Source organism: Musca domestica, unplaced genomic scaffold (assembly GCF_030504385.1).
Source record: "Musca domestica strain aabys unplaced genomic scaffold, Musca_domestica.polishedcontigs.V.1.1 83, whole genome shotgun sequence".
NCBI classification, from domain to species: Eukaryota; Metazoa; Arthropoda; class Insecta; order Diptera; family Muscidae; genus Musca; species Musca domestica.
The window spans coordinates 1561369-1570182 of record NW_026712415.1 but is presented as its reverse complement, the minus strand read 5'-3'; positions in this window follow the sequence as shown (position 1 = coordinate 1570182).

Here is an 8814-nt window from a genome sequence, read left to right as displayed (position 1 = left end):
CTCCTCTATGAGAAGGACCTACTACTTCTCCTCTATGAGGAGTAGAGGACCTACTGCTCCTCTGTGAGGAGTAGAGGACCTACTACTCCTCTATGAGGAGAAGAGGACCTACTGCTCCTCTATGAGGAGTAGAGGACCTACTGCTCCTCTATGGGGAGTAGAGGACCTACTGCTCCTCTACGAGGAGTAGAGGATCTACTGCTCCTCTATGAGGAGTAGAGCGCCTACTACTCCTCTACGAGGAGTAGAGGACCTACTGCTCCTCTATGAGGAGTAGAGGATCTACTGCTTCTCTATGAGGTGTAGAGGATCTACTGCTCCTCTATGAGGAGTAGAGGATCTACTGCTCCTTTACGCTGATTATTTTGCTTACAAGCATACAAAAGCATTTTGGTGAGAATTTTCCAGAAAAAAAAGTTATTCGTGATGGAATTCAAGCGTGATAGTGTGATTTCTTTATATTTGGCTGGAAAACCACAAGTGGCTATCGTTAGAGCAATCCAGCATTTAAATGTGAATAAATATTTTTTGTGTCTTGTACCATCGGTCGATACCGTGATACTGGTAGCTTGGCCCGACGTCAAGGAAGTGGACGGAAGAAAACAGCAACAACAGCAGAAATGGTTCGAAAAGTAAAGAAGCGACTTGATTCGAAACCCGCGTCGCAGTGGCCGAAAAATGGCTCGTGAGCCGAACATATCACAATATTCCATTCGGCAAATTTTGAAAAATGAGCTCGCGGTAAAACCATTGAAATTTCAAAAAGTGCAAGAACTTACACCGCAACAGAAAGAAAATAGACTCAAAAGAGCTAAAGATTTGCTTCGCCTGGCCGAAAGTGGTGAAGTGCCGAATTTTGTTTTCTCCGATGAGAAAACATTCGTTGTCCAGCAGTTTGTGAACAAACAAATGATCGTGTTTACTTGTCAAAGAGGTCAGCTAAAAATGTGCACCTTCGGTTGGCCACCAGATCTCAGAACTCAAGCGCCGTCCATGGTGATGGTGTGGGCCGCCATAACAGCCGATGGACGCTCTCCCCGCGTATTAATGGACCGTGCTATTAGAATAAATGCCAAATATTGTGGTGAAAATATTCTGTAGGGTATATTAAAGCCTTGGGCACGCAAACATCTTGGCCGCAGACCTTGGACATTGCAACATGACTCAGCCCGCGCCACCAGGAATGGTTACAAAATAAGGTTCCTCGCTTCATTTCCAGCGCACAATGGCCACAATTGGTTGGATACCAATCCGTTGGACTATTGTGTCTGGAGTATTTTGGAAAGCAAGGTTGGCACTAAAAAATACAAAAGTGTCGATCACCTCAAGCAAGCGCTTCGCCGGGAACGGACCAAAATACCACAGAGCAATATTCGGGCAGTGTGTGACAGTTTCATTGGCCGTTTGAAGGCCATAATTCGTGCCAAAGTTGACCAATTCGAACAAATCTAAACTTATACTAAAATTTGATGCTATTTCCGACATTTTTCCTTTAATTCAATAAAATTTTAAATATGCATCAATTTATTGGCACTCCATGTTCAATACAATTTTCTAAAGGCACTTAAAGTACTCAAGTTTGGATGCCAGATGTTTGCGAATAGCTTTAAATTTACACTTGCATAAAAGGCCATTAAATGAAATGTTCAATTTCCGGTTATATTACACGCAATTCTTTCGAAACTCCCTCAAGATAAAAATCGAAAAAGAAATAAAAAATAAAAAACAAAGAACAAAGAAGTGAATAAATACGTAACAAATATAAAATGGGCCAGTTCGGCGCTAAAATTCAATTTTTTTTTCAAATTCAAATTTTTTTAAAGATGAAGCAGAAAAAAAACTTCATTCATATTTAATCGAATGTATTGAAGTCAATCAATGACCTCAGGCCATAATTGTGGCTGTTTTGATTGTAATCATCAAAACGATAGTTCGGTAATGAAAAAAACCCCATTCGAAATCAAAATTATGTTTCAATTTCTCCACTTAAAATTACAATGAAACATTTTTTGAGTTTATTTCTTATTAAAAACAAAAAAAAAATCAATAGAGTTATAACCATTCCCATCGCATTAAAATTGATTTGCAAATTGTAATTCCTAGCCTAATTCCTAGTAAATTGACACCCAATTCAATCTCCCTCTTTCTCTCATGCAAAAAGAAAAATCTCCACATTCAAATCGAGACATTTTCTGTATTTTTTATCGCCAAAATTTGCCGTAGAAGAAATTACCGTTAGCAAATGACATTTTAGCCAGCCATAACATTGTTGAACATAGTTACAATCGTTGATCACCGCGATTGCGGTACAACAATAACCTGCAAGTAATCACACTTTGATTTTTCTCAATAGATTCGACTTCAAAACAAACTTCTCTTTTTTTGTGCTTTGATAAAGTGAACTCGGAAATTTATGCAATATCATTCTATGGCGTTATGGCATGACTTTCGGTATTTGTACAGTGGTCTGCAAAAGAAAATTTTAAAGAAATATTTTGAAAATAAAAAAAGTTGTAAAAGTTATACATCACTATAATAAGGAGCGATATCTTGCGGCGGATATTGTTACTATCGGGCTGGGTCGACTATATAATACCCTAAACCACTATGCGTATTTATCAGAGGACCGAGTTTCACCAAATGAAAAAAAATTCGGTTGAATTTGAAAAAATCTATTTAACTTGGGCAGATATTACTTATTACGTTAGAATTAGCCGTAAAATCGGGTGAAGGTGTATATCGTAGCTATGTAAAAATCTGAACTGATCTCGATAAGATTTGGAAGAGGTATTTTCGACCAGTGTCCGGTATCAAATATCAATGTTGTGGAGGGCATATTACGCATGTGAGGTACTTTTACACCAAACCGAAACAATTTTCTTTTACACCTGAATCGATTTTCACCCAACATGATGTCCTTGCTTCTAGACTATCCTAATCTAAACCGACCTCGATAAAATTTGGCCTAGGCATTTCTCGGCTGCATCTGATATCTGGTACCAAATATCATTCATGTGCAGATTACAAATGTGAGAGATTTAAACACCAAATCGGAGGAAATGTGAGCTATGGTTATATCTGAACGTTACCAAATTTGACGTACTTGCTTTGTGACGGCAAAAATCCTCCGTCATTTTTGCCCACACAAAACGCTATGAGAAATTACAATTTACCCAGCTAAATTCTCGGGAGCAACCACACTCAATAAAGGTAAACCGTTATCGCAACAACAACAAAAATATACAGCACCACTCATCCCCACTATTGATCGTGACAGTGAGTACCAGACCTAGAACGTGATAGACACCATCTTCGGTAAGTGAATTCCTTCCTTGAGTACTTATACAGGTCTATAATCCTTGAATCCCGGTGGTACCCTTGAATATCCTTATAGTCGTAGTATCCTAGATCCTCGTAGTGCTTGAGTACTTATTAGGGTATCTTCCAACCGTACCGTAGTGCTTGAGTACTTATTAAGGTCTCTAGCAACCGCATTCTAGATCCTTGTAGTCAGCTTGAGTACTTATTAAGGTCTCTTGCAACCGTATCCTAGATCCTTGTAGTGCTTGAGTGCCTATTAGGGTCTCTTCCAACCGTATCCTTGAATATCCTAGAGTGCTTGAGTACTTATTAAGGTCCCTCGCAACCGTATCCTAGATCCTTTCAGTCAGCTTGAGTACTTATTATACTTATTAAGGTCTATTGCAACCGTATCCTTGAATATCCTATAGTGATTTAGTACTTATTAAAGTCTCTTACAACCGTATCCTAGATCCTTGTAGTGCTTGATTTGTATTTATTAAGGTCTCTTGCAATCGTATCCTTGAATATCCTGCAGCCTGCTCGAGTACTTATCCAGGTATCTAGCACTGAATTCATCCCGAATCCTGAACAATCAAATCCTGCGTCCCTGTCCCGTTCCACGAGTACTTATCCAGGTATCGAGTTGATAAAACACATTCAATCCCGGACCGAAGACGATTAGGAGAATTTTTATTTACTGTATAATAAACTTAATATAAATCTCAAACCACTGTCTTTCCCTTTCTGTCTCAACAAATCAAATTTCTGTACGAACCCCTGGCCCGGCGAGCCCTGCCCTTACAGCTTCTAGACTGAATTCGGTCGTCAAAATTCATTTCATTAAGGCTGATATTAGCTATTTGGTGCACAATAAACCTGATGTCGGATTAAGATATATGTCCAAATCTGAACCGATTTGGCAGGGGTATTTCTGGCCTGTATCTGACATCTGGTACCAAATATCATTCATGCGGAGTGCATATTACGAATGTAAGGTACTTAAACACCATATCGGATGAAACTTATATATGGGAGCTATAGCTATATTTGCACCGATTTTCTCCGAATTCGATGTACTTGCTTCTAGACTGAATTCGGTCGGATGTACCAAAATTCTGGATTTTTGGAGTGATATTTGGGGCACAATTAACCCGAAATCGGTTGAAGATATATGGGAGCTATACCTAAATCTGATCCGATTATCACCAATTTCAATAGGGTTCGTCCTTGGCCCAAAGAAAAAGTGATTCTATGAAGATCCTCAAAAGTAAATATGGGTCTATCTCGCTTCCTTCTCAATGTTACAAACAAATGCATCGGACCTAAATATATATGATATAATAATGCGATGAGCTAGGTTTGGGCTATATCGACTACTTCCTTTACTTTATATGAGATATGTAGCCATATGACTGAGGGTATATGTTCTAACGTCTTCAAGCGACAAAGATCTCATATGGCTTAGCATGAAAAATTGGTCTTCCATTAGTAGAGGATCTTCAATAGAAAAATACCTTTTTCCGTACCTTTTTCACAACCACCGTATTCCATGTGACCAATAGATCGGTATCCCATTGTATGACCGCTCAAGTGTCTCTTTCTTTCTTCGACCTCGGCTCACAATGACACGTTATAATTTGAATTGAAGACAACAAAAAATATCTTTTCTATTGGACTTCGAAGAGGCTTGGAAATAAATATGACGCTTGCCACGGCGATCGTCATTGCTTGCCTTTTTTATGACCATTTGACATGCCATGCGTTCGTCAATGATTATTTCTGTACGGTTTATTATTTCTTTCAATTCCCAGTCGCTGCTGTTGTTGTTATTGTAATTACGATTACAACAACAACCACAACACAAAAGAAAAAACACTTCAGTTTACCTTAACCGCAAGTTACTTTGTAAATGAAATTACAATGGGGAATGGCATTAAAAAGAAATAATAGGCGATGTAAAATGGAGACATGGATGAAAAAAGGTCCATTCATCCCCAATCCATGCCATTCAGCCATTATCATCGTCATCATCGTCGTCTATTCGATCCGACAAAACAATTATGAAATTTTTCATGCAAATGCCTTGCATTTGGATGTTGTTGTGGTTTTCGATACCGAGGCCTTTCTGTGGCATGATGTTGCATTTTTGAGATTTACAGTTGTTCCGAAGCACCGATAGCTTCGAAAGAGCCTTGAGAGAAGAAACTATTTCTATGGGCTTTTGAATGTTTTCAATGTCATCGGTTTTTAGAGTTTTTTTAAGGACCAACAAAGCTAAAAACGTGGATTTTTAAAGAATATTTTTCAAAAGGCCAATGGTTTCAATGGTGCATCTTTTTTTAATTATTTTTAAATTATTCAAAATTTAAAAATTATTTTTAAAGGATTAACAGATCTGAAAACGTAGATTTTTAAAGGGTTAAAAACTATTTTAAATGGATTAACAGATCTCTGATGATTTTTAAAAGATTAAAAATGTTTGCCAACATTTAACAGATCTGTAAACCTGGATTTTTAAAAATGATTTTCAAAGGATTAAAAATTTAAAAATTATTTTCAAACGATTAACAGAGCTTTAAAAGTGGATTTTTTAAAAACTATTTTAAAAGAATTAAAAATTTTATAAATATTTTTAAAGGATTAACAGAGCTGTAAAAATTAAAAAAAAATATTTTTAAAAGATATTAGGATTTTTTTAAAAATTATTTTCAAAGGATTAACAGAGCTGTAAACGGGGATTTTTTAAAAAATATTTTCAAAGAATTAAAAATTTAAAAAATATTTTCAAAGAATTAATAGATCTGTAAACGTGGATTTTTAAAAAATATTTTCATAGAATTAAAAATTTAAAAAATATTTTCAAAGGATTAATAGATCTGTAAACGTGGATTTTTAAAAAATATTTTCAAAGAATTAAAAATTTAAAAAATATTTTCAAAGGATTAAAAGCGCTGTAAACGCGGATTTCTTAAAAACTATGTTTAAAGGATTAACGATTTTTTAAAAAATTATTTTTAATTGATTCAAAATTTAGAAATCATTTTCTAAGGATTAATAGATCTGTAAACTTGTAAATATTTTCAAAGGATTAAAAATTTAAAAAGTATTTTCAAGGGATTAACAGATCTGTAAACGTGGTTTTTTTAAAAATTATTTTCAAAGGACTAAAAATTATTTTCAATGGATTAACACAGCTTTAAACGTGAATTTTTTACAAATTATTTTCAAAGGATTAAAAATCATTTTCAAAGGATTACAAATTATTTTAAAAGGATTAAAAATTTTAAAATTATTTTTAAAGGATTAACAGAGCCATAAACGTGGATTCTTAACAGAATATTTCCAATGGAACTTTGGAGCTATAAACGTGAATTTTTAAAAAAAAAATTTCAAAAGACAATAATATGTGTAATGGACTTTTTATCCCCCAAGACTCAATTCAAATACTTATTTTCTTGCCACAAAAATAACGTTCACTAAACTTTATTATCGCATGCGATTTTCCTTGTGTATATTATTAAATATAAACAGTTAACATATGATTTGGTTGGGCTATCAATTTCAATATATTGTTGTATGGACAGAGCATATGTCACCTAAATTGGGAATGTCAGAGGAACTTCCTTTTCTGTTTTAATCGGCCAACAAGAACGGACATGCCTAAAAAACATCAACCCGATTTAATCAGCGAAATCTAAAATACACAAACTTTAACGTGTGAAAAGTATAAATTTTGCCAAAATAGGCATACGACAATTACCATATTGGTTGGTTACAGGAGGAGATTACGTGCATCCATCTTCTTGGTTGAATTTGCATTATACTGTCCAACACACCCACTAAATTTATACATTGAATTCACGTTGAAAAGATAAGAAAGTTGTCGTTTGAATTCTGGTTGCTACAAATTGATTAACATCAATAGGCGTCAAATTGTTCCGGCTACTCATCCTTTCTTTATTGGACATTTTGCACGCTTCGGATTACCCTAATGTTGGGGCGAGTCTGCAGATCATAGAAGGCAGAATCTGTAAACCAGTAGGCAGACAATTCCAAAACAACTGAAACAGAGAGTGACAAAATTCCAATCAAAAGGCTACAAAACTACATGTTAGGCCATAACAAACACCTTCAGCATAAGAAAGGAAAACAAAACGAACATCTCCAATTATTTCTACAGAATCAGACTTCGATCCACGTGTGCTAAGAGTCAAGAGCAAGGTTCATCATTTTGAGACTGTACACCGAGTGCAGAACACCGTAACGATCGCTAACTTTAAGAATTTTCCAAAAGATTTGATGTTTTAGAAAAGATTTTTTTTTTTTATCGGTGAACCAAAAGTGTATAATCATACAAGTGGACAAATTGTGCTTCGAACGAATTATTTGTTTCAAATTATCTCCAGATAATTCAGTTGATCATTTAAGAAAAAAAAAAAAATTGTACGTATATGAGGAATGGACAAATTTGCATGAGTGTATACCCTATTTGCCTTTAAACTTAGCCTAATGTGATATAGCTCAAAAGAAGAAAAAAAGGACAAGCGAGCTACATAACTTTAATTTGTTCCAGCAATATCCACGGAAGCTGATATTGGAAAGGCCTCTCCATCATCACCATCCAGTGTGGGTAAGTTTTTGTGACCTTTATAATTCTTTTATTGATACTGTCGTGGACACGTATTAGAAGGGGGTAAGGGAGCTGTAACATCATTCTTCTTCTTTACAACCTCTCACGTGTTCGAACGCATTATTCCTTTTGAATGAATTTTTTTTGAGCTCTGTCACTGTTTCATGAATGAAAGAAAAAAATATGCCTTTCTCTTCCCTTTTGTCTTAATTCAAAGTCAAAGCATTATGTAATGTAAATTTGTATTGTAAAGTATTCTTCATTCATACTTTGCACATTTCAGTGATCTTTTTTTTTCCTTATATTTGTACGTTCATGCAACTCTCTTGAGTGATAGTAGTACTCTAATGAGTGACATTAGTTTTGTTTTTACTGTCGACGAATGGAATTTTTTGAATTCGTCGTTTGTTTTGATTATTACTTCATTCATAATTATTGTGTTTGCCTACACACCATATGTAATCATTCTTAGAGTACTATTATCGTATATTATCTTTTCTCGTATTTCTTTACCCTACAATAGGCTATTTTGAATATATTACATACTTTTTAAGAAAAATTCATTATTAATTTTAATCCATTACTCCTATACTAGTATAATGAAATCTTGTATTAAGCAAAATGAAATGAATTAATAAAAAATGTCGTTAGAACATAATATGTCGTGCTAAAGAGTTATTCATAGAGTTCTCAATTATGACGACAGGAACTATGGATTGAGCTAATAATTTCCAGCTTAAATAAGGGGTCCATCAAATATAACCGCCGAATGGACTATGGAATGGGAGGGTACAGAGGCGAGGCACTCTTCTTCATCTTGAGTAGCCCTAATATTCTTGACAAATTGCGACCAATATAACCATCGTTATCATTCCTGGTTT